Here is a 27,647-nt window from a genome sequence, read left to right on the forward strand (position 1 = left end):
AGGCCAAATCATCCAGCTTGATTTGATAGGTGTCTGGGAACTCGAGAGGAAGAGGGCAGAAGCTGGGGACTTGAAATCCTTTGCTGCGACGTTTGGATATAGCCGAATGAATATTTATACCCGATGACTGCGGCCTTCCAGTTTACCCCAGGAGCTCAAAAAAACTGGTCCCTCTACTGTGTAGTTCGAGTCTATAGGCATAAAATAATCAAAATATCAACTTTTTATTTTTTGTGGCTTTTTGACACATTTGGGGAAAAAACACCGTGAAATCAATTAATGCAGTGAAAGGAGGGAGAAGTGTGTGTGTGTGTGTGTGTGTGTGTGTGTGGTGTGTGTGTGTGTGTGCGCGCGCGCGCGCGCGCGCGCGCGCGCGTTTGCGTATGTGTTGTATTGGGGGTGGCTAAGTTATAGAAAGTTTAGTGTAATAGTATTCAGTCTTATTTTCCAGCCATGATTTTGGACTCTGGTAACGTTCATGTAGATTGGGAAGCTCTTCCTGCAAATCCTCTCTGGATCTGAGAACGTGCTGCTCTGTCCCAGATGGAAGTAGATGAGGTCAGTCTTGCTGCTGTGTGTGGCTTTGGAGGTGTGCGGGGTATGGAAGAGAATGTGACTTCAGGAAATGATGCTGTCTATGAGTCCAGTTTATTTTTGGACTCCTCAGGCTTGCGCATTAACCAGAGTAAAATAAACACACATATGGGAACTGTATCTATGAATTGCAATCTAACCACTGTTTCCATTTTTTCCCCTGTTCCCTTTAATATAGTTGAAATGTACCAGTTTGAGCTAGAAAATAAGTCTGTGTTTGTGGATGAAATCCAATTGTCTGGATATGATGGTGTTCATAAATCCCCTGAATTCAGTCCTCTGGAATTTTCCCAGATTGAAATCAAATATTCACACTTCTGCCTAGCTCTCAGATCCCAAGTCAGCAGTATCTGCCACACACAGGCTGTATGTGACATTTTCTGTGGGAGGTTATCACAGTGTAACGACTGTGTGAGTATTCAGGGCTTATCTAATCAGGTTTTCTTGACACTTGTTTCATTGCATTCAAATCTTACTGGCTGATCAAGTGACTATGCCATTTACTGAGCGGTCACAAAAGAGAGCTTTCTTATAAATACTGGCCCTTGCTTTAAACCCATTGTCCTGCAAGTCAGAGGAATTCTGCCTCACGGCTTGGGCTACGCTGCCCCTGGCTGATCACCGACTTGGAAACCTGAGCCCTATTCCTATCTGTCTGGTTTTAGGAAACATTCCTGAATGGGGTGGGTGTTTGATGAGTCGAGAGTCCCTTCCAATTTTTGGTTTTGTGGATTCTAAAATCTAATTGCCACAGCATTTTAGCACAATTCTTCCCTGCTCCTTACAAAATAGGCATTTGATAAATATTGTGGCATGGAAGAATGAATGGTGGAATAAATGAATATATGGACAGAATTGTCAAGAGACTATGGTCCATGTCCTCCCAGTTCCTTCCTGAAAAATTATTTTGCTTTGAATAAAAACTATTGCAAAAAAAAAAAAAAAAAGAAGAAGAAAAAAGGACTCCTGGTGCCAGGTATGCTCCCTGATATGCCAGAGTTCTAGTGGGAGGCAGGTAACCTTATCTACCCTGGGGTTTCTCACCACATGGAGATGGAACTGACACTCTTCAAAACAAATGGGGTTACCACTTCCACCTATTAGAATGGTTATTATATTAAAAAAAAAGGAAAATAACAAGTGTTGGTGAGGATGTGGAGAAATCGGAGCCTTCATACACTGCTGGTAGAAATCTAAAATGGTGCAGCTGCTGTAGAAAACGGTTTGGAAGTCCTCAAAAAGTTAAACACAGAATTCCTGTATGACCCAGCAATCCCACTCCTGGGTATATACCCCAAAGAACTGAAAGCAGGAACTCAAACAGATACTTGTACACAAATGTTCATAGCAGCATTATTCACAATCATCGGAAGGCAGAAACAGCAACCAACAGATAAATGAAGGCATAGACAAAATGTGGTATACACATACAATGAAATATTACTCAGCCTTAAAAGGAAGGAAAATCTGACACACGCTGCAACGTGGATGAATCTTGAAAATATTATGCTAAGTGAAATAAGCCAAACATAAAAGGATAAATACTATATGATTCCACTTACATGAAATATCTAAATAGGCAAATTCATAGAGACAGAAAGGAGAACAGAGGTGACCAGGGGTCAAGGAGAGGGAGGAAAGGGGAGTTATTATTTAACGAGTACAGAGTCTTAGCTTGGGGTGATGAAAAATTTCTGGAAATGGATAGTGGTGATGGTCATATAACATTGTGAATATATTTAATGCCCCTGAATTGTACACTTTAAAAAGGTTACAAGGGTAAATTTTATGTATATATAGTTTAGTGTGAGAAAAGTAGTAAAACAAAACAAAAAGGATATGTGAAGGACCACAGGTAGAAGGTTGTTGGGTAAATTATGCCTCAGAATATTGTTAACTATAGAAGCTAGCATTTCATGGTGCCTACAGCTTACAAGTGCTCTCATGATCACTGTCTCAATCCTTACTACATCTCTGTGCAGGATATTATCCCATTTCACCAGCAAATAAAATGAGGCACAGAGATGTTGTCACCTAACATCATATAATTAACCATTAGAAGACCTGTGACTTGCACTTTTCTTCAAACTCAATATGTTGTGCTCTTCCAGCTTTCCCGCAGCTGTCTCCCTAATGTGGTCCCTATGTGCCTTGCAGGAAAGCAGGCCACACGTGGGAACAGCGAGGAAGGCTGATGAGGCAGTCATGTGTGCTGGCCCAGAGGACAGCACCCTGGCCTGCACGCCCTGACTTACCTCACCCTCCCCTGGGAGAGAAAGATGGTCCCAAAGCTTTCAGGTGGTTTGACAGCCTTGACATGCATTCACTCTCAAGATATATCTTGACTATAAAATAATCAGAACCCCCAAAGCTCCCTGCCTCCATAAAGCTTATATATTCAGGGATCTTTTCAAGGCATAGACATCAAATTTTAATCTTGTGTATATCAGAATCCAATATTTCTCCTATAAGCCCCATAGGCCATTTTTCAAGAAAACTTTCCCACAGTTTGACATTTGAATCCAGCATCCTCGGCAAGAAATCACTATTTGCAAGTATCACGAGAAGTTTCCCCTACCTGGTGAAATTCATGCATATCATTTTCACTTTATATGTGAGGTCAATCTGTTCAGGGCCCCATTTAGCATAGAGATAGCCATACATCTCCTGATTTTATGGTTGCAGAAGTCACTACATCAAACCATCCACTGGCTTTTTCTGAGTAAAGTGATCCATCTGTGTAATTCATCTTGACCACTCTCCTGCCAAAACCACACATGTTCAGCTCTCTGCCTCTTGCTACCCATAGCAGCTTGAAAAATGGCAACAAAGACCCCTCAATTCTGATTTTCACCCCCAGTCATTCACTCATGGAGTTCCTGTTGTTCCTGATGTTCCTGCAAGTGTGCTGTGAATTAAATTCCCCCAATTGTTCTTTCTAGACAGTGGCTGCCGCAGAGTGGGTGCCAAGGCCAGGCCACACACACCCCATGTAGTGTCTATCTGTACTTGATTTCTAGGACTCTGGCTCTGAAATAGTGAGGCTTAGGTTCCCAGATCTGGTAGCATGTTTGCCAAACTCTCGCCCACTGCAGCTGGGATGAGGGAGTGGTGCCTAATGGTTAGGAATATGGTCTCCAGCGAAACTGCTGGGTTTTCAACTCTGGCTCTGTGATGAACAAGTTCTACAGCATTAGGCAAGCCTCTTACCCTCTCAGTACCTCAGTTTCCTTGTCTATAAAATAGGGATAGTAATAGTATGCCCACCCCCTAAGTAGCCAGGAATAAGTAGCTTCTAACATGTAAAGCACTTAAAATAGTGTTGGAAGCATGGTAAGACCTCAGTATAAGCTATTATCATTCTTAGTATTAATTAGTACCTGAATTTACAGAGTACTTCACCAAAATGATAACCTTCAAAAACTTCCTGCCAGTGCCTTGTCAATATCCACAGTCAAGGACAAACACAAAACAATTGTGGAGTGACAATTCTCAGCCTTCCCCATTTCCTCTGGAAATCTTCAGAAGCTGCTGCAACTTGGATGTCAGAGATTGTGCATCTCCAATTGCCGAGGCTGCTGAGTCACTAACCCCTACACTGATTGTTTGAAGAGCGCTTCATAATTTACAGAAGACTTTGTCCGACGTCAGTGACCTGACTGCCACCACAGCTCTCGCCTTCTGCCATATTGATGGAGCTCTGACGTCACATGAGTTCTGGCGCTCCCTAACGCTTGCATGTGCCTTTCTCTTTGAGTGGCAGGCCTCCCTGGTGACATTTGGATTGTTCTCCATTCTCCATAATTCCTTGCATGGCTCATCCTTCTAGACCTTCAGACATTGGCTTAGGTTCTGCCTCCCCTAGGAACCTCTCCAACAGGGCCCGGGCCAGTTGGCATGAAGGGCCCCTTTTCTGTATTCCAGCACCTTTCTCATCACGCTCTACTAAGTAGCACTATGTTACTTTTCTCTGCGAGACACTCAGTTCCTTGTGGGCAGAGACTATGTTGTTTCTTGTGGTCTATCTGGTCCTTAGCACAACATTTGGCATTTCAAGCATGTTCAGAAAAATAAATGAATCATCTGTGGAGTGATACAGAACTTGCCAGGGAGGGTCCTTACAGAGGGGAAACAGTTAACACGTCAGAAATTTGGAGAAGGCTTCCCAGCAGAAGTGACATGTGGACTGAGTCTTTGAAGATGAGAATGATTTTGACAAGCTGGAGAGGGAAAACAAGTGGTTTCAGACCAAGAAACTAACAGGAGCAAGACTCACAGGCCTGGAAATCGGCAGAGACTGGGGTCTGAGGTGGGTGACGGAGGAAGGGGAGTGGCGAGAGGGGAGCACTGTGCTGGCAGGCCATGCTCATCTGGGGAGTTAGACTGTGGAGGATGTTGTCTGCAGCAGGAAGAGGTTGTCTGCACACAGCTAGAATCTACTGAAGTATTTCATGCAGGATGGCATTGTAGAAAGTATGCCTGAAATAGTAAGGTGCAGGCAATGCCTCAGATGCCTGCATCTACAGAGTACACAGACAGATGCTTTTGCTGGTCTCTGCATGGAATATTCTGGAAAGATAGACTCTAGAAGGTTGGGTCTTCAGAGGGAACTTTAGCAAAGGGACAGGATGGAAGGAAGGCAATTTTATTCCTTTTGCACTGTTTCCAGGTTTTCCATATGTTTGTTTTATATATATATATATATATATATATATATATATATATATATATATATATGTAATTTATTGGGTGACATTAGTAAAATTATATAGGTGTGAAGTGTACAAGTTTATAATACATCATCTATATATTGTATTGTGTGTTCACCATCCAGAAGAACCATCCAGTTCTTCCATCACCATATATTTGACCCTGTTTACCCTTATCTACCACCCCCACACCTTACCCTTTGGTAAATGTTGTCTGTGTCTATGAGTTTTTGTTTGTTTGTTTGTCTTGTTGTTTGTTGCTTCCAGTTTTATATCCCTCATACGAGTGAAGTCATATGGTTCTTGACTTTTTCTGTCTGACTTACTTCCTTTAGGATAATAACCTCAAGATCCAAACATGTTGTCGCAAATGGCAGTATTTCATCTCTTCTTACGGCTGAGCAATATTCCATCATATATATGTACCACATGTCCTTTTTCCAATCAACTATCGAAGGACACTTTAGCTGTTTCCATGTTTTGTCCACCATGAAAAATGATGATGCAATGAACATAGGAGTATATATATTTTTACGGATAAATGTTTTTTAGATTTTTGGGGTAGATATTAAGAATAGGGATTGCTGGGTCTCTCTTCTGTATTATATTTTCTTAAAAGTACATGTTTTAAATAAACAGTACCACAGTAAGAATGAGGAACGAAAGAAAGAAAGACAGAAGGAAAGAAAAAAGAAAGGAACCACATACCACAATGTGAAAGTGCAGATGATCCCCCAAAGTCTGGTCAGGAAGACCAGCTAGGAGCTGGGGGACAGGCAGGTGGGGAATGATCGTTGCCCACCGCGGACTCTCTTACCTAGGAAGCCAAGGCTGCAGGCAGCCTTGAGGTTGCATACTCCTTTTTCCCTTCCAGATGTGAATTCCCAATTATGAATCCTCTGATTCCACACTGTGATCCCACCCTCAGATGTTTAACAAGGCAAATGAGCCTCAGTGGTAATCAGAGCGATGGTTCTTGAGCGTCTATTGACCTCTACTTTTGCCTCACATCTGTCAGCTTTGTCTGGGCACAGAGCTCTCTGGGCAGACATCTTCTGCTCACCAGCTCAGCCCCGTCATGGGAACTGCAGGGGGCAGAGGCAGGAGGAAGGAGAAGGGCTCTTTTCTCTTTGGAAAGGCACTTCTGTGCATGGCTGGAGAGAAAGAGGCTTGCTCTCCGGACTGCCCAAGAACTGCTCAGGACGTGTGGAATCTGAAGAGAAGGGAGGAGTGCCAGGTCATGTTAGAAGTCCAAATTCAGGCCCAGCAAATCAGCAGGGAGACCGACTTTAGCTCCCAACATGATGGCTTTGGGATTGAAAAGAGGTCAAGGTTTTGGACTCCCAGTGAGAAAAATTTCTAGAGAAATCACAATATTTTTATGGTGCTGATGGCAATACAAATATAGGTGTGCTTCAGTTTAAGAAAACCCAATAAAAAACACACACACAAAAAAAACCCCTGTACTTTGGAACTGGATGTTAAGAGTATACTGAATAAACATGTCACTTTTTCAGTGCAGGTCTCAGGGACACCTCTCTGGCACTGCCTAGTTGATCTTGAGTAAATCACTTCACCTATCTGGGCTTCGGGTGTCCCTTTAGATATGCAAGATACATTTCAGCTCTCTCCTTAATTCCAGCAGCGCATGTACTTGCATTCGGAAATGTTTCTTGATTGATTCACTGATGCCCTGTTACCTGTTATCCTAAAGACATTCAGCATCATTTCTCAAGATGCTGACAGCTCCTCTGAGAGAGTGGGGGGGGTGGGGGGTGGGAGTAACTGAGGCAATTTGTGCTCAATCACCCAGCACTTTAGACCATTAAATACTGGGGAGGTAGAAGCAGCTTTATTTTGCTCTAAGAACGCTTCTGGTGCTGGCCATGATCACATGACTAAAGCTGGGAGGTGCCCGTGATGGGGGCCCTTGAGAGGCCCGCAAGATCCTCCTCTTGCATATGAACTTGTTAATATGAACAACACGCTCCCGATAATGCTAGCAGATCAGCACTTGTGTCTATCAATTTTTCAAAAGCCTCTGTTGATGGGATCTCAACTCTTGCTTGCTAACAAGGCTCTGAAAGTGGTTTGAAATAACTTGAACAAATTTTTCAAGACGTTCCACCTTTTAGGAATACCTAGCAAACAGTACATGCCATTAAAATTCATTGTGCCAGACTTTTACCATTTAAATTGAATTGTCAGCTTTGTATACTAAAATGTTAAAATTATGTGTTGCACAAGGAATAAATTTCACCTGGTTATTTGACTCAAAATTAAATTAAAGACTCAAGGCACTTACCTTTTAATAGGCTTTACATTGTTATATGACTTCCCTTAGAGCCATTTATATCTAAGCCATAATTCTTAAAAGCAGGTAGTGTAAATTTGCCATCTCTAGTGTCCTTTACATCACCAAAGCACACAGTATTTCTTCCACATAACTTTGTTTTCCGGTGATAATAGTTGATGAAGCTTAGTATTTGTAATGTTTCTTCTCTCTCAGATTCACATGGAGAACAATCCACACTGTTTCACTCTCTTTAATTTTGAGTGAGTACTGGCCACCGCAGCATGTGCTAAAGATACTGCTCCTCACTCCCCTGGCCCAGCAGACCCCCTAGAGCAGGGTGACCAGACACAACAAAGGACTGGGTGTCCTATAGTTTTATTTGTTAATCTGGCAACCCTACACCAGAGCCCTGCTCACATTTTCAGACCTCCTCCCTGCACAGACCTCCACCTCTGCCCATGTCTCCCTGCCTTCCCTCTCCTCACCCTGTACTTCAGCCTTTGAACACCCCAGGAGCCTCTGCCCTCTGTGCACTTGCTCACCTACTTGCCTCTGTGGCCCCCACTGTAGGAACCTGTCTCTAGCCTGGAGTGCCTAAACTTCCCTCTCACACCCTGGGTTCAATCTTTGCCAAATACCAGGGGTGCCAAAAACATGCATACAAGTGGACACTTTGGTCACCATTGCTCAAGCAGTTTGCCATCATCAGAAGTGTCTGGACACTGATGGTAACCACATTGAGCACCTCTTGTTAAAAAAAAAAAATCGTGACTTGTAGTCATCTTTTGTTATCGGTATATATTGAGTTTTACAATTTTAATAGTTTTTTCCTTTCTTAAAATGTGAATACATTGTCTTGGCACCCTCTGTATTTCCTATGTTGTCATGTCCGTGTGCTTAGCCTTTGCTGAGAACTGACAACAGGAATTCACCCTGGTCCTGTGGCATCTGTTATTCATGGTGATAGATGATCAAAGCATGTGGATGAAACTGGGAGAGAGGATTAAAAGGCCATCACTCCAGGGGGCGTGTTCCTAATGCATAGGAACCTCTTAATGTAAGAATCATGCTTCCCACACTGCAACCAAACCATCCTGTGTGACTACAGACCAGCTAGACAGAGGCTATGGAAACACTTTCTTATTGCTCAGTCTTATTAATGTGTGGGGCTTTCTTATTAATGAGTGGGACTCAGAAATTTGCAAGCAGAAAGCAATTCTATTATTTTTTCTATGCTAAGTTGAATACTTGTTCTTTGCTCCCGGATGAAATCTCAGGCAATTCCTATGGAATTAACAAATAGCCTAATTTTTCAGTTAATAAAAATGTCCCCTTTCAATCCAGAATTCAAATTTGTCATACAATTTAAACTCCTCTCTTCCCACCAGATTGGGCCTGATACAAGATGAGTCAGCAGGGAGGTGGGGTGTCATGGCTGCTTCATTGTTACTTTTACTCCTAATTCCTGATTCAGAATCCCCCTTGACAGAGGTAGAACAAAGGGAAGGAGTGAGAAAGGCCTCACTTGGTTGTTACCATTGCAATCTAGCATCAGGCTGATTCTTTTTCCTGTGCAGCATTTTTGGGGGTTCTTGCTTAACATCATGGGTGCTCCACCCTGCAGTTCTTTTAAAGAAGTCAAAGTCATATCCAGCTGGCCTCATCCTCCTACTGTGTAGCCCCTGACACACCCCTGTGTCAGGGTACCTTGGCCTCTCAAGCCCTGTCTCTTTACTCTGCTCCCTGGTGTGAGCTGCTCCAGGCACAGTCTCTCCTTTGGGCTTTATGGATGGAAGGCAGGGCCAGTCTGCACCCACCCAATTCTGGGCCATACACCTGAAGCTCTCCGAATGGTTTCTGAAGTCTCTCCCACTTTGCTTAAGGTGAGGGAGAAATCCAGAAACAAACCTGCGTCTCTGTTTAGTGTATCCATTTTGAGCTCTGCCAGGAGCTGTGATCTTTTGAGGCTAGGGATTAGGTTTTGCTCACCTTTGTAATCCCAGCACTTAGCTCAATGCACGGCAAGCAGTACACACTCCAAATTTGTTGAACTGAACAAGTGTGACGGGTAGAATGAGACTCCTTCTGTGTCCTATTTTTGCCAAAGCCTCCAAAGCGAGGAAAATGGATGATGGCTACCATCCACATTCTGAATAAAGGGGATGCCAACGTCCACCTTCAACTTAGACAGAAGGGGCCAAGCTGGCCCAGCAACCACCTCTTCATATGAGCAGGCTCGTGGCTCTTAGAAGAGAAGAAAGATTTCCTTGAAGAGAATGTGTAGGACTAGAGAGCATCATAGCTTCCCTGCGCCTCCCAGCCTCTCCACTGCCACCCACGATATGCGAAGAAGGGCCCTAAGATCCACCGGGGGAGAGTAGAGTTATTTTTAGGAGGGGACACTAACTCGTCACTCGCTGGCAGGATCCGAGCTAATCTACCAAACTCTTGGCCTGTCCTTATGCTGTAGGTAGATGGGCACAGGGGGGTTCCTGGGAGAGCTTGAAATGCTTTCCTTGGGTTTGTTGGTCACGAGACTGGGGCCTGACTTCCTCCTGAAGCAACCTGAAGGCAGATGGCTGGCGGAAGCTCCCATCAATGGCTGAGAAGGTGAGAGGGCAGCGGTAGGAATGCCTTGCAAGTCCCCAGTTTAGAAAGGACCACAGCCCAGAGGGCTGCCTGCTTGCGTGGAGGGAGCCCTAAACAAACTTCAGAGAGGAAGAGTCCAAGAGCCTCCTAAGAAGCCGACCTAAAGGTGTGTGTCCCCTGATGGGTAAGAGCGGACTCGTGCAGTATCCACGGCATCTGGGAGAGTGTGTGTCGGGGGGTGAGTGGGGAAAGCAGCTGTGATAGCGAGGGGTACAGACTGAACTTACAAAGGGCTCCATAGGAGTTTGGCAATATGTGTGGGTCGGCAATGAGAGGGGGCATTACACAGTTCAGAGAAAAGTATAGAAACCCCAGGCCCCTTTCCCTGGCCCTGGCCCTGGCTCTCAGGGAACCGGAAGTAGCAGAGAGAGTAGGGGAGAGGGAAGAAGAAAACACAGGCTGACCTGAGCTGAGGTGGTGGGTGGGAGAGAAGGGAGAAGCTTCCATGAGGGGAGAGTGAAGTTTTGATTTGGATTATGCTGGACAGTCTAATACTTGAATAAGACCAGAGCGCTTTAGGACCTGCCCAAGATGGCACCCTGGGAGTACTGATTAAATGGGTTTGAGAGTGGCAGTGGTGGGAGAAACACAAAGCCATTTCCTGATTTCACCCTATAGAATCCAGCCTGTTCAATAAACCTGTTTCACAAGGAAGTGGTGAGTGGGTGGTGAAATGCTCACAGACAACACTGACTTTCCCCAATTCTAAGACACACTTTAAAAAAAAAAAAATTTTAATGTTTCTGAAATCCACTGTATTGTAAATCCAAGTGTACTTTTAATACTTTTTTCCTGAAAACTTTAAAAAAAATTTAGGCTGCCTTAAAATATACTCCACTTTGGGTTTGAGAATATTTTGAAATGATAGAGCCATTTACAGGTTTTTAAATGCTCTCACTCATGTGATTGCAAGTTGAATGTCACTCTTTGACCTTCCTGCTCTCAGAAGTTGTGTTGTCCAGCCTGGGTGAGGATGTCAGGAAAAGGGCAGGATGGGAGTAAACAGGGATTGGCTTGACACTGTGGGCAGAAAGCACCGGCGACTCCCACCACCTTCCCGGCACAACATGTCAGGGGAACCACCAGATACCTCAAGGTTTCAAGTCCACGGGGGGGAGGAGGGACAAGAATTTGATCTGAAGTAAAAGGCTGGCAGCACAGATTGGGAGAGTAAGTAAGTCTGGAGAGATTTTTAAAGGAAGGAACCTCAAATTTTTTTTTTTTTAATAGAGGAGCCATTCATCTGCCGATGGACACTTAGTTGTTTCCAGTCTTGGCTATTGTCACTAATGCTGCAATGAGTATACAGGTGCAGATATCTCTACCAGATAGTGCTTTTGTTTGTTGTAAGCTGGAAGTGGAATTGCTGGATCATATGGTAATTCTATTTTTAACTTTTTGAGGCACCTCCATACTGTTGGCCAAAGCGGCTGCACCAATTTACATTCCGACCAACAGTGTGTGGGGGTTCCCTTTTCTCCACATCCTTACCTGCCCTTGTTATCTATGTGAAGTGACTGATGCTAACTAAATTTATTGTGGTAATCATGTCACAATGTATACATGTATCAAATCATTATGTTGCATACCTTAATTCAATGTTATATGTCAATTATATCTCAATAACACTGGGAAAAAAGAAGCTCTGGCAATAATTTATTTTCTTTTTTTTTTTAAAGTGTAATAAGTGACTTTGGTCGAATCCATGGACAGGAAGAAGGAAGAGAGAACTGTTAAGGAAACCAAGTTGGTATAGACAGTCACAGTTACTTAAGTTTAGTCTCAGCAAGAATTTTACACCTGAGGAAATTGAACCCTATAAAATAGGGTTCAGCAACTTGTTCAAAGAGACACAACTAATAAACAATAGAACTGATTATCTCCAATTTTTCTTCAATTTTATCATAATGCAAAAAGTCTTCAAAATGAAAGGGATAAATCAAAGACATACAGAAGGAAAATATAGCTTAGCATGGATGGTAAAAAAATAGTACGAAAACACCTAGCTCTAGCTCAGAAATCCCGAATTCTCACATGGCCACCTGTGTCACTGGCCAGCGACAGACACTGCCATTGCATGACAGCTGACTTCTTGCTGAGTCTGGACACATTTAAGAATCCTGCCAGCACACTGCCTCGAGCAATCCCCACCGAGCAATCCCCACCGGCTGAGTTTGTGTCTGCCCCAATGAAGCTGCCTCCTCTACATCAGATTTCCCCTCGGCAGTCCACATGCAATCGCACGGAGCCTAGAAAGAACTTAGAGACGGGTCCCAGAATGCTGGTCATCATCTTTGAGATGATGGGGAACAAGCGTTCCCAAATATCAAAGAGGTGAATTTCAAAAGTGGAAACAGGAGGATTGTTATTGCCTGGCAAAATTCTAGACTTGCATATTAAACAGAAGAATTGAGGCTTCTTAGAAAAATAAGGATCAGAGCGTTCACAAAACTATTATAATACGTATAATACTAACCTCATTATTTTCTCATAGCGTTAGCAGCCTAGTGTGAAAGGGGGAAATTCATAGATAAAGCATTTGATAAAGATCCTTTAAAACAGGTAGAAATATATTAATTGAATGAAATGTATTTTGGTAAATTTATGCATGATTAAAAACATGTGCCCAAAGAGAATAAGCTGCTCTGGGAGTAGATATTAATAAAGCACTGTATTTATTTATTTATTTAGACTGCTTTTATTGCAGTCAAAATTCTTATTAATGATTTGAAGCAAAAGGAAAGAAAAATCTGTAGGTGGAGTTATCTAACATTTCTGGCAAGACCACGATTATTTGGGCAAATAACACATGTACGAGCTTTGTGGGTAAGAATAATTTAAACCCCTTGTCTATGAGGAACCATGGTTTGCAGAGCATTCTAATTTATACCACAAACGCTTTTCGGGTGATGGGAGCAGGGTCTTGCATGCTGAGGATACCACCTCTGACTCTTTCAGTCCATGGATAGTGCTTCACTGACAGTCATACAATGTTGATGGAGTTCAAAGTATCATCTAATCAATCTCTCACTTTTGGTTGTTTCTTATAGTTACACATTCTGAGTTCTTTCAAGGTATAATGTGTCATGGCATTTAGACTTTTCGTCCCCCTACCCTCTACCCTCTGAACACGACCTAGTGTATCCAAGTCCCTCTTAAGTTATGACACCTAATTGTCAACTACTATACTCCAAATAAGGTTTAAGCATCTAAGAGCACAGTGAATGATGTCCAGCCTTGATCTAGAAACTATACTTCTGTTAAAACAGTCTAATACAGCATTGACTCTTCAGTACGGGCTTCCTACATTGGGCTCTTACTGAGTTGTGAACTAAAGCTTCCAAGTGCTTTCCATTTGAAATGCTGCTGAAACAAGTATCCTCCCTTCTGTCCCTGTTGACTTTTTGGAAACTGAATAAATGGCAATACATTTACTCCTGTTACATTTTAACTTCCTAATTATCTTTAAATTGGCTTTAATTTAAATGTTGTCATCGGTGTATTGGTTTAGCACAAATTATCTGCATTTAATCAACACAAACTTTAGTGCTTGCTATCCATTAGGCCACGTCGGCTTCCAATAGCTTTCATGGGAACACTACTTTCTGATAGTGGGGGGCTGGGGGGGTGGGAGGCAGCTGTACGTGAAACAGAACTTTCCACTTTACCTCTCACAACACAGCTCCTTCGGCAATTTCCCCCCTCTCAATAAATGTCAACTCTATCCTGCTAGTTGCTCAGGACAAAGTCCTAGGAATCATTTTAAACTTTCCTCTTCTTCTCACATACCAATCCATCAGCAAATCCTGTGAGCTCTACCTTCAAAATATAACCCGCTACCGACCCCTTCTTACCACCTCTGCTGTTATTACCACAGACCAGAGCCACCATCCCCTCTAGCCTGGATTACTGCACTTTTAATTGGTCCCCTGATTTTCACTCTGACGTCTTATAGTCTATTTTTAATTCAGCAGCTGGAGGATGCTTTTAAAACAAGTCATTTCTATGGTCAAAGCTCTCTAGTGCATCCTCCGTTCAATTCTCAGTAAAAACCTATTTTTGCAGAGCCCTGGGCCCTATAGTTTCTCTGCCAGCTACCTCTGACCTCACTACAACTTTCCTCTCATCCGTACTCGTCTATACTTCTCCTCCCTTCTTTGCTCCTCTCAGGTATGCCACCTCAGGGTCCTTGTACTGTTGTTTTTTCTGATTCTGCCATGGCTTGCTCTCTCACTTCCTTCCGGTTTCTGCTCAAATGCCACCTTGTCAATGAAGCCTAAATATAGCAACACCTACCACCTACACTGTCTGCTCCCCTCCACTGCTTTCTTTTTCTCTGCAGGACTTAACACCATCTGAGAAACTATATGTTTTCTTGTTTGTTTATTTGTGCATTGGCTGGCGACCCCAATGGCGTGTCATCTCTATGAAGGCAGAGGCTCAGTTTGGCTCACGGCTACTGAGCCTCGGTCAGGGCCAGGCACGCTGGGGGCTCGCGGTAAACATTTGCTGATAAATGAGTGAGTGAATGAATGAAGGAAAAGCATTGACAACAATACTTGACACATACGAGGTGAAGCATTGGATGAATGAGTGACTAAATAGCATTTACCGTGTTTCCCCGAAAATAAGACCTAGCAGAACCATCAGCTCTAATGCGTCTTTTGGAGCAAAAATTAATATAAGACCCGGTCTTATATTAATTTTTGCTCCAAAAGACGCATTAGAGCTGATTGTCTGGCTAGGTCTTATTTTCGGGGAAATGGTAGATGTGATTGGCACATAGGAAGCACTTAATAAATTGTTGCTGAATGAATAAATTAAAGCACTCAGAACAGTAGTAACACACTTAAGTAAGCCTCTGATAAGTTTTAACATGTATTATCCAAATGTCAAAACTCCAACATTAAAGGGTGTTCCTTCCCTCACACTGGGAAAGGACGAAAGAAGCTCCTCATTTGGAAAGAAGAATGCAGAATGACTCCGGTGGGAGGCCCATCGTTCACAGTCCCTGTCTCAGCAGACCCAGGGTAGGGACTGGGAATTGGAGGACCCTGTGTGCGGTTACAGCCCTATTCTTGTATGTCCATAGAGGCGTCTGTGATTCTCATCTATTCTGATTGTGGATCTCTGAATGTTTAACACTATCGTCTACTCTTCCCAGATGCAACAATTCCTTACTATCAGACTAAGGAGCACAGGAAGGGGAGTTTAATCTCTCACTCTGTAAGACTTTTTCTTTCTTTCTTTTTTTTTTTTTTTTTTTGCTCTTGGTCTTAGTGAATGAAATGCCACCACTCAGGAGGTTAACTTTAAAACCCTAAAACTGTGTGAGTGTGATACCTGAATTTGTCAACAGTGTTAGGACGGCTCCAAGGATTTATCAGCTATTTGCTTTTTAGGATGAATTAGTTCACTCAGCTTTCCCCCTCCAAACTCCTTATTGATACCAGTCTGAAGTCAAGGATGGGAGTTTTGCTTGGGATGGAAGAAAGATTGAGGGAGAGGAATTTTCAAGCCAAGTCACCAGGGGAACGAACAGCAGAGGTATGTTTGCAAATCTGTGGGCCTCAGAATGATAGAGTCAAGCAGATAGGAGGGTAGAAGTTTGGGGGTGAGAGTGGGATCAAATGTAAATTTCTTCCAAATGAAAACCAGGCAGCATCCTTATTGACTGCACTCATTGTGTGAGGCAGGAAAACCAACTCTCACAGCCCTATTCCAGGGCAACGGTTTGATGCTAATTTGGTTGGGCAGCTGAACCCAAGGGAAACCGCTATGTGAACGTTCCTCTAAACTGATTTTTTCTTTCCACTCCTTTGAAGGGTCTTGGTTTACAAGACTATGTCAATACTCAAGCAATCCAACCGAAGCATCTAAGTGCACAGTGCTCTTTGGCCTGGACTTGGCGTTGGTTCAGTAAATGCACAGGCCTGGCAGTCATTTGTCCTCTTCCTTCCTGCTTGTGTGGAAGTTTTAGAAGTTCTGTAGACTTGGCGTGTTCGCTCGGCAAATGCTGGCTCTTATCTGCAAGCAGCACCACTGCCTACTTGCCTTGATTTTGCTGTCATAGGGATAAGTGTAGGAAGCATCTTCTATCCTCAGAGACCCGGGGAGAAGTCATTCCCCAGGGGACTGCATGAGCAAACTTATACATAGGAACCAAGTTTCTAGAAAACTCAGCAAGGGAAACCTGAATGTTGACCAGTTTGGGGCTTGCTTCTAACATTTACCTATAGATTCTCAATTACTTGATGGGTAGTCTGTAAGACCAAAGAAACTTGAAGCAAAGATGGTCAAGTGCCAGGGCTGCTTAGGGAGACCCGTGATGCACGTTTGGAGTCTCAGAAAACTTAAAGTTATCCATGCAAATTACTAGGTCCTTCAATGTCCTCTGCTACACTCCGACCAAATAGTCCTGGGCCCCACACTTAAGGAACCCCTGCCATGGTGATAAGCCCTCTCACCACTGAAGCAACCAGTCTATCCTTGGTCAATTTGTCAGAAAATTCTTTACAACTGATAATAACAGGCAACTGAAATTAGTAATACATCCAAATATGATTTTTTTTAAATGATAGTTGTAGGGATAGTCCTAACTACTTCCAGTTTTGTTCTTGCAAATCAGTGGTAGTCACCGCTGATAAAATCACAAGTCCCAATGTCTCTGAGAGTGGCTCCCCAGCCCTGCATTATATACTGTGAGCCTTGACAACACGCAGGGCAATTTGACGTCGTTAGCACTGTGACTACTAACACGATGCAGTGGCTTACCATAAGATGGGCATTATGGCAAGTGCTGGCTCACATGGGGATCATTTCGTTCCCACCACAGCCCTATGGAGACGATGGCATTTACCTCCATTTTGCAGAAGAGAAAACTGAGAGGTTAGGGTGACCTGGGCAGGCAATAGCAGAGCTGGAAGTTTAACCTTGGTGGATTTGATTTCCACACTCAGGCTCTACCCATGATGTCCCCTCTAAGGGTGGTCCTGTCACAGCCACTCTTCATGGACTCTTTGGGGCTGGGCTGGAGGACAACAGTCAAAGGAGAGCTCTCAGCCAACCACAGAGAGAGAGGCCTTCATGTGGCCAGCTCAGAGTAATTTCTTTTGATTTCTCCTCAGCCTAGTGGAAACATGACCCCAACTGTCAATGCCTAAAAGGGATTGCGGGAAAGCACGAATATTTAATGACATTTCTGGATTCCCTTAAAACTTATGATTCCTTTATCTTTTAGGGAACAATAAGTTTTATAACAACAGAATCACAGAATTTCAGAGTTGATTGGGAGTTTTCAGTTCATCTAGTCCAGCCTTCTTCCTGATTATCTGTTGGGAATAATCTGACGAATAGGGAATTGAAGGTTTATTGAAGAAAAAAAAAGTGAATCAGGGTAACCGGGCTGGAATTGTTGCTTTGCTACGCAGCCCCTTTGGGGAAAACAAAAGAATGTGAGGCCTAGCCTTTGCCTCTGAAGGGTTTGGAGGGTGGGGTGACAAAATGAGCCAAGGCAGAGAGTCCTACAGAGGCCTGACAATCTCTGCCTCAAAGTTCCCGTGGACTGACTCCTGCTATATAGCTCTATATATTGAGGTAAAGGGTAGAGAAATATCCCTGGGCATACGGAAAGTTCCCTGCTAGCTACATGGGACTAAAAAGAAAACATTTCCCACACTTTCCCCAGAAGCCATGGAGGACAAGAAGTGTGGAGTCAGCCTACTGTATGAGGCTGACTGCCATGTCTTCAAGAACTCAGACAGTGGGAATATTCTTCCATCCATAAATTGAGCTGTCTGCCTCCCCATAAGTTAGTTATCATCTCAAAGCCGCTGTTTTCTTATCGGCAAAAAAGAGAATAACAAATGTACTTATCTCCGAGGATTCCCCTGAGGATTAAATGAGATAATCCTAGTAAAACACTTGGAAAAGACCCTGGCACGTATAAGCCTTGACTAATAATACCTATTATTATTATTATCACTCTACCCACTGGTGGAAGTTAGAGACAAATTAAGGACACACTTCTAGAAAAAAGGGCAAGTTTCATATTGTGCTTCATTTTGTCTTTTAAATTTTCTTTAACCATATAGTGTGCCAGTTTTCTCATATTAATATTTCAGGCTACTGGGTATTTAGAGCTGGTGCTGAAACTGAATTTAATTTGTAGATGTGTCCCCAGGCCAATATGGGGTCAAAGAAAGGACAAGAGGAGAATATAAATAAAGGAATTGAGGGATTTTTGCCTTTTTTCCTTAGATACGTAAGCTGAGAGGGACAATTTCTATAGTGCCTTTTCCTAGGAGGAAACTCTTCCAGAGTTCTGGTTAATTTTATTATTGATCTGTCATTGATTGAAGATTTAATGTGCTTAAACTCTGCATACGTTATCTCCTTTCATCCTCACAACCACTAGTTGAGATAGGTTAATTTGCCCCATTATCCAGATAGCTTGCAGAGCCAGGATTTGAACCCCCTGTTTTACCCCAAGGCCCAGGCTCTTAGTCACCAAAGGCACCAGTCAGTGGATCTGGGTCCTGTCTTTAGGCTCAGCCCAGTGACACTGAGAAACAAACGCAGGAGTATATCATTGCACTATTATTCAGAATATCAGTCCTAGCTTTGCTAGGACTCTTTGAATGCATCTCAAGAGCAGGTCTTTGAGAAAGCAGTGCTGCAGCAAGATGGCTCCTAGGAAGCCAGCTGGACAGTTTATGGGAACAGCTTCTAAGGGGGAGGTTCACTGAGAGAGACTTCAAACAGGTCAGACCTGAGGCGATTCATTCCTAGGAGCAAGAAGGCACATCCTAACAGCCGCCAAGTTCCCTACTGCAAAGAGTGTCCCTGCTCCTGCCATCATCCCAGGATGCAGGGTAAAGGGGGGCTGAGGAAGGGAGGGCCTTGGGCCCACAGCCCCAGTGTCCGTCAGTGCTTTAATCCACCATAAACAAAGACGATAAAAGTAATGTTTGAAGGGGCAAGTAACATTTTCTTAACTTTACATATGTAAATAAAACCATCTGGAAAAATTTTACTTAAAGTGATATGAAATCTAAGTTTCTACTAAGAAGATGCTTACTTTTCAAGTGAAGTTTTAGCACAAGATGCCAGGGCTGGCCTCCTTACTCCCACAACCAAATTTCTACCTCTAGCCTAGATAGAAATTCTAGAGCCGAGGCAAGATGAAGGCTTCTGGAGAACAAAGGTTTGCTTAATATCTTAAAGGGGCAGGCCGCGGAGACAAGCCTTAGGAGAGAGAAGTCTGGTCACAGGTGGAGCATGCCTAAAAGAGAGGTGAGAATAGATGCGGAAGGAGAAAACGGCGGTCATAGCAAACTCCTTGGTATATGCACTTCTCTCCTAAGTGTCTCTGTGACCCAGAAGCTGCGGCTTCGACTGTGACCACTATCTAATTCTTATTACGAATTTAACCTCTCAACCTAAGAACTTCAACAACTTGTCTTTTTTTTAAAGTGTCTTTATTCCACCCTCCTATTTGATTATGCTTATTCAAACATTTGATTAATTATCTACGAGGGTATAGCATTCTACTTTGGAAATGATCTTCCCGAAGGCTCTGGAGGCCTTCCTCCCTTGTCCTCCACTGTTGTTCCTGAGAAGTTTGAAGCCATTCTGGTTCTTAATCCTTAGTACGTGCCTAGTTTTTCTTTTTGGATATTTACATGATCCTCTTCATTCCCAATGGCTGGGCCCCGGGTGGGCCCATCCAATCTGGGAATGTATGTTCTTTAATGCTGGGAAACATCGCTCGGCTATTTCATTGAGTATTTCCTCCTCTCTGCTTCCTTTGTCTGGATCTCTTATAACTTGGATGTTCATCCTCCTAGACGGGAGGTTTTCAACCACTCTTCTAGACTAATTCTCAGATTTTTCTTTTTTTCTTTCTATTTTCTTGTTTTAAAAAACTTTTTGCTTTACTTTTTAGTTTTTGTTGAATTCTTCATTTATACTACCTGAGTTTTTAAATTTCAAAAGTCCATTTTTGTTGTTTTCTAAAGGACCCCTTCTTTTTTTTTTAAAAAAAAAAAAAGTAGCAACCTCTTCTTGTTTCATGGTTAAAATATCTTTCTTACCTCTCTGAGGGTATTAATGTTAGCTGTTTTCCAAGTGTAGTTTTTTTCCTTGCAGGGTCTCTTTTCCCTCCAAGATTGTTTTCTTTCAGTTTATTTTGTTTTCCATCTTTCTTCTGATATCTGCTCATCCTTGATGTCTGCTCATATTTTTAAGGAAGAGAAATTACGTGTCCATGGTAAGCTTTGCTGAACAGTAGTGGTTCTCAACTTTAGTGTGTACTTGGGTGCTTCTTAAACATAGACCTCAGGACCCCACTCCCAGTGGTTCTGATTCTGTAGATCTGGAGCAGGGTGCAAGAATTTATATTTTTAGCAAGTTCCCAGGTGCTGTCCATACTGAAGGCGTGGAGACAACACTTTGAGAACCACTATTCTGACTGGCTGTTTTCTTGGGGACTTCCAAGATCAATATCTTTAGGTATTTGCCCCTGCGCTGGTCAGATTCTTCAAAGAAGGGTCTTCCAAGCTCATGCTCAGGGTCTACAACTGGCTGCCAGTATTTTGCTACCCTGAGAAGACTTGGAGGCAGGGTCTCATCATTAGACAGGGTCCATTTGATCCCGTTTCATTATGATGGTCTTGCCACCAACTCTTTCTAGAGTCCTCCAGTCCAGAGACCCTCTGTTTCACACTCTCCAGAAGTAAAAACCTCCTGACTTGTGTCAGTGGGAACAAAGGACAGTCCGTCAGCTGGGCAGGGTCCTAAGCAGACTCCCAGCTAATCCTTTTAGAGCCCCACCTTTACCCACAAAGATTGGAACCACAAATTCCTGAGTATGTGGGAGATGCCCAGGTGCAATAAGTGTGCTTCTCACTTCCTGCTCTGTCAGCTTGCCATTCTGCTTTGTTGGGCCTGCAGTCAGCTGTCCTTGCCCTTCTGTTTCCAGCACACAGGATTGTGTTGCTCTTGTCTCGTCCTTCATTTCCTCTGTCCTTGTGGGTTCATACCCCTTTTAAGACCCCGTGACTGTCATCTTAGTAGTCTTTCGAGAAGAAAGGGAGAGAAACGAAAATGTGCAATCCGTTATCTTCACCCAAAAGTCCCTAATGGCACTATAAAAAGATGTGGTTTAGTATTAATTGCAGATTATTCTCAGCTATTTGTATTTGTAAAGACAGATGTGGCCTCATTGTGACTATTTCAGGTTTATGAGCTAGTTTTTCTTTCTGTTCGAAAGAAAGCTTCCTATTTCAAAATGATGTTTTGGTTTTCTAAAAAAAAAAAAAAGAACAACACATCTTCAATAATGACCCCCTGAAGAAAACATGAAGAAGATTCTCTTTTTTTCTGGCTCCTCACACTTGTATTAATTAGAAAATGCCCTCAAGAAACAGTAAAGCTCTAAATCAGATTCATTTTGATATTCGATATAACGTATTCAAGTTGTCAGAATTTTTACAATGCTTCTAATGAAGTGCTCAGCATAATGAATTGTACGATTATCATGAAACGGGGTTCTAATGAGCAATTACCATTCTAAGCAAGAACATTCCAGGCTTTTTTATTCTTCCTTTCTCAAATTGGAGGCTAACAAGTAGTTATGAAAAAAACGAATGAGGAGTAGGTGTAAGTGGCACAGCACTCAGTTGAAATGCCTCTTACAAACCCAGTTTTCCTCTAAGTTTGTAGGTGGCAATATAGTTTAAGACAGTGGGTTGTCAGGGCCCTTGTGAACTGCTGGTGGGAACATACAATGGTGCAGTCACTATGGAAAACAGGTGTTTAAGAAATTAAAAATAGACCCAGCAATCCCACTTATGGGTGTATATCCAAAGGAAATGAAAACAGGATCTCAAAGAGATATCTGCATTCCCGTATTCACGCACAATAGCCAAGATATGGAAACAACCTAAGTGTCGTTCAATGGATGAATGGATAAAGATGGTATATATTTGTGTACAAATATATGTATATATATTATATATATATAATATATATACTTATATATATATATAATATATATATATTTATACATATGTATGTATATGTAAAAAAATGTTATTCATCTGTAAGAAGGAAATCCTGCCACTGTGACAACATAGAGGCACATTGAGAACATTATGCTAAGTAAAATAAGTCAGACAGAGAATGACAGATTCTGTATATGTGGGATCTAAAAGAGCTGAACTTACAGTAACAGAGAGTAGCATGGTGATTTCCAGGGGCTGGGGCGTGGGAGAAATGGGGAGATGTTGGTCACAGGGTATGAGCTTCCAGTTATAAAAGGAATATGTTTGGGGGATCTAAGGTACAACGTGATGATTACAGTGAAGAATTCTGTCTTATATACTTAAAAGTCGCTAAAAGAGTAGATCTTAAATGTTTTCAATACATAAAAGAAATAGTAATTATGTGATATAATAGAGATGTTAGCTAATGCTATGGCTGTGGTCATTTTGCAATATGTGAGTGTATCAAATCAACACTTTGTCCACCTTAAACTTACACAATGTTATCTGTCAATTATACCTGAATAACGCTGGGCGGGAGGGGGGAAGAAAATGTGTTCTTAGGAATGGTCCCAAGATCTTTCTTGATCCATATGAGCTTTCTTTCCCACATAGGAGATGGAGCTGGATGGACATGGGTGTCAGGCTGAAGTAATGACTAATTGGTCGTGGCTGTGGACCGAGCCTCAGCCACGGAACATTACCCTTCCCTTCTGTCCTATGAATTTGCGGTGTCAAGTGACAACAGGAGGGTAAATTGTCCAGAGGTTCTTTGCTGCCATCAAAGATATGAGGGAGAATAAAGTCTGTGGATCATCACTCTAGTTAAAATAAAACCTGCATTTACTGAATACCCATGCTAGATGACTTGCCATGAGTTATTCTGTATTGTCACAACAACCTGGGAGGTACCTATTTTACAGATGAGAAAAGCTGAAGCTTCGAGATGCTGAGCAAAGTGACCAAAGTCTATGGGCAAAACTAATCAGAGCCCAGAGTGCCTGGCTCCACACTCCAGCTAGGCTTCAAGGAGGAGGCACTAGCTTGGCTGAACTCTTCCTGGCTTTCTTTCTCATCCCCTCTTTAACCAGGATGAAGCCATTTGCTCACTGCCTGTTTTCTGGAACCTGGTTTGTATAACTCCAGAAAACAAACCTGCTTTCTGGCACTGGTTGTGTTATAGCCTAGAGTTATGTAATGTGAATGCTGTGCTTTGACCTTCGGCGTTCCTCACTGGGATGGTAACAAATGATGAAAATTATGTACCATTGTTATTGGTTATAGTGCTTCTGCTGCAAGTAACAGAAAATTCCACATTGACCCGCTTTAAAAAAAACTGCAGAAAATGAATCATCTCACATAAAAGAGATCCTGGTACAGAACACCTCCAGGCTTGGTTAAGCCAGTGACTTTGCAATGTCACCAGAGCCCGAGGCACCTCCTTCTTCTTGCTGTCATCCTCAGGACCCTGGCATTACTCTAGCTGGGTTCCCCCAAGGCCGCAAGGTGGTCATGACTATTCCAGGCACCATGTCCCGTTATCACAGCATCCAGTGGAAGAAGAGGAACCAATGCTGGCATTCTGCTCTTCAGATCAAGGTAACATTTCCAAGAACCCCACAAGCAGGGCTACACTCACGTCTCACTGGCAAGACTGGGTCGTCCCTAAACCCATCATGGATGAGGGGCACAGGATTGCAGTGATAAAACTCATCGGGTCTGCTCCTGAATTGGGTTAGAAAAAAGTGAATATCTGGACCAATCAGGGCTCTGACAGCAAGGAGTAAGGAAAGAACTGGCTGTTGGATGGAGAACCCTCAGTGACTTCTACTCGAGTGAAGTGTGCCAAACTTCTGTGAAGAAAGATCACCTAAACTCAAGATTTTCATTTGTCTGTATTTTCCCTTGTTGTCCAGACTGGGAATGTGGGAATGAAAAGTGTGGGTTTGGGTCTTTAGTCGAGGAGCTACAAAGAAACTAAACAAACTTCATCTGTACTAGGATTTCAATTACATTTCTACACATTTGGACAAGTGCTGTAAAAGAGAAATGCATTTAACTATCAATACTACAAAGCAGCAATAGGATTGGGAATCCATGAAAAAATGGTTTTTTTATCTTTTAGCTTAAATAAGATATGGGCTTTACTAGCTAATCAGAGATGAGTTGAATACTAGAACCCAAAGGTGCTGATGACAACTCGCACAGAGTCTTGCTGTAAAACCCCTGAAATCTAATTCCAGTATTCTGAGCCCCACTGTGGAGTTGGCACATTGCTCTGTTTCCCCCAAGAGCATCTGGACACATTTCTCTGCAAGGCTGACAAATGGTGCGACCTGCAACTCTTCCTACATATCGTTTGTCCCATCAGCATGCGATTTTCTCAGTTCAGTAAAGCAGATCAGGTAGGAATATTTGATGCATCTGTGCTATTCTTGAAGAAATTGAGGATTAATGAGCTTCTCCACTACATATAAAGTGTTTTCAATTCTTGGAAGAAAAGAACTGCCTGTTATGAAACAGCAGCATCCCTAACTATCAGTCATTAAGCTTCCCACCAACCTCGGCCAACAATCAAAGCGATGGGAAATAAAATCTCTCTTTTTAAAACACAAATCTGATGAGGTTACTGCCTATTCAAAAACCTTTCATGGTGCCCTATTGCCTACAGAACAAAATCCAAACCATTAACAAAATATTCAAGACAGTTAGGACTCTGGTCCCTCTTTTCCCTCCATTCTTGTTTCCCGCCGTCTTACCAAACCACTGTTTCTGGTTGGTATCCACTTTCACATTTCTGTACCTTTGTCTAACTTCACCGCCTTATTTCTATCATTTAAACACCTATTCATCTTTTAAGACCCTGATCAAACCCAGTTCCTCTAGCTGACTTATCAGCCATCCCTTATTGATTAATTAATCAATCTCATCTGGGTGAGCTCTGATGTTTGTTTCCACCTCTGTTTAATGCTTTTGACAGTTGGCTCCTAATAAAGATACTTTAATGTCTGCTGATCTTCCTGGGCCACTAAATTAAGAGCTTCCTGTAATGGAGACCAGCTATATCTTCATGAACCCTATTTCTTCTGCCTGGGTACATAGGTAGACCTCCTTTCACAGTCTTCCTTGCAGTTAGTTTGAGCGATGTGTTTGAGTTCTGACTGATGGACTGGGGTAGAAGTGACGTACACATCTTTCAGGTCTGTTTTTTTAAAATGTTTGATCACGCTCCAGCCCTCTCTTCACCTTCTGTGGATAGAGGCCAGAATCACAGGATGAAAGGAGTCTGGATCTCTGAGGGCTTGTAGGACAGCTACTCAGGAGAGCTGTCCACCTAACTGGAAAGCATGTGAGTGGGAAATAAACTATTACTACATTAAGCCATTGAGATTTGGGGATGACTGGTTATTACAACACAGCCTAGCTTACCTTGACTAATACAAGTCCTAAGGTAGAGGGGATCGTGTATTTTTTATTTTTTATTCCCCTGGTCTCAGTACTTTGTACATCTTTCCAATATGAAATAAAGAGTGAACAAAATAGCTGTCATGAAAGTTATATATTTTCACCTCAGAAAGGACTGAAATCCCCTGAAGAGCAACATCTCTCTTTTCTGAGAATCTGAGATTAATGATTTAACAGATGTGTGTTTCTAATATTTGCTCACAGACTTTAGCAATGAGAGTGAAGGGGAAAGGGGGTGGGAATGGTGGATAAAAGGAGCAGGGAGTTCTCCCCACAATTGGCTTTCCTCCTCCTTCAGGATATGGTTTCACTGTCACCTTCATAGCAGACTTCACAGCTCACCCCACTACAGAAATGCCCTCCTCTCCTCTAATATGATTCTCTACAAGAAAGAGCAGTTATCTTCATAGAACTCATCTCAGACTGTCACTATTTGCTTGGTTAGTTTGAATTCCAGATTAGACTGGAGGCCCCATAAGGGAAGGAACCACATTTGTCTTGTTCACCGTTGTTTCCAGGTCCCTGGAGCATGTCTGGCTCATGGCAGACTCACTCCCATGGTGATGGTAAGGTAAGGTAAGGAAGGAGACAGAAGAAGCACTGAGGAAAAAGTCACTGTGGTGGGTGGGGGGCAAATATCTCCCCCTTCTAAAACCTCCAAGTCACAGTTGTACACAGCAAAACAATCAATGCTACTTCCCAGAAAAGGTAAAATTGTGTTTAGCAAAATATGTTTAAGGAAAAAAGAAAAATATGTCCATATAACATGATTAAAATAAGACGCCTGCACATTTAGAAGAGGAAGTCTCAGTTAACTGGAAAAATCACCCAACCCAACATAATTCCCTAAAGAGTTCAAATAAGTGAGATATTACTAATCATTATTTTGCCAATTCCTTAGTTCATTTCTCATCAGATATTTAATGTGTATCTAGTATATACAGAATACCTTTCTAGAAATTGCTGAGAATTCCAAGCAGTAAGTGCCATGCTCCTCGTCTTCAATGACTTATAATATCATTGAAAACATCAAGGAAAGTGGCCTTGTTGCCTATTTATACCTGAGAACAGGTGCTATACCCCTCTCTATTCCCATTCTGAGTCCATTGTTGTACCTGACATAAAATTCTAAGGCAAGTGACTTTTATACTAAACACAACCTCTATTCTCTAATCCTCATTCCTATCCACCCACACCTCTTTTTATAGCCCTTTTCATGAAAAGATACAATGCATTCCACATAGTAAATACTCTATGTATTTACAGTAAATGTCTGCTATGCAGTTTAAAAACACACCCACCAAGTTCACTTTTCTGTGGATTTCCCCCAGTGAAGAGAATGAATCTCCACTGTCTTGTCCCCTACCAAAAAGAATGGCGTATCTCCTTGTCACTCAATTCCTGCAGTCTGTGGGCCACAAGCCCGTAGTACTTCCTGACACTCCCATGGTCCCTAGGACCTTCTAGAGCCATTTCCACCTTGTCTTTCAGACTTCCCCAAATCGTTGCCTGCCCCCTCACCCCCATCCTGAAACAGCAGTTCCATCTGGAATATGGATGAGTGGGTTTTGAGCGATGGTGGTCTTTCCCCCTTGCACTTGAGATGCCTGTCTCAAGTGTAAAGCCAGTTGAAAATTTCTGTTGATTTTTTTAACTCCAGTAATTCAAATGTGTTCCCTAAGAGGGAGCTCAGCGAAGTAGAAAGAGCACTGACTCAGCCCTCCAGAAATTTGGTTTCATGTTCTGGGTCTGCCCCTCACTGTGTGATCTAGGGCACACCAGGTCTTAACCTCTCTGGGCTGGGCCAGAAGGTCATCACCTTTCAACTCTAAAAAACCAACAAGTGTGTTTTTCATCCTAACAGTATAGGTTCTATTGACCAATATATAG

Source organism: Rhinolophus ferrumequinum, chromosome 4, assembly GCF_004115265.2.
Source record: "Rhinolophus ferrumequinum isolate MPI-CBG mRhiFer1 chromosome 4, mRhiFer1_v1.p, whole genome shotgun sequence".
Lineage (NCBI taxonomy): Eukaryota > Metazoa > Chordata > Mammalia > Chiroptera > Rhinolophidae > Rhinolophus > Rhinolophus ferrumequinum.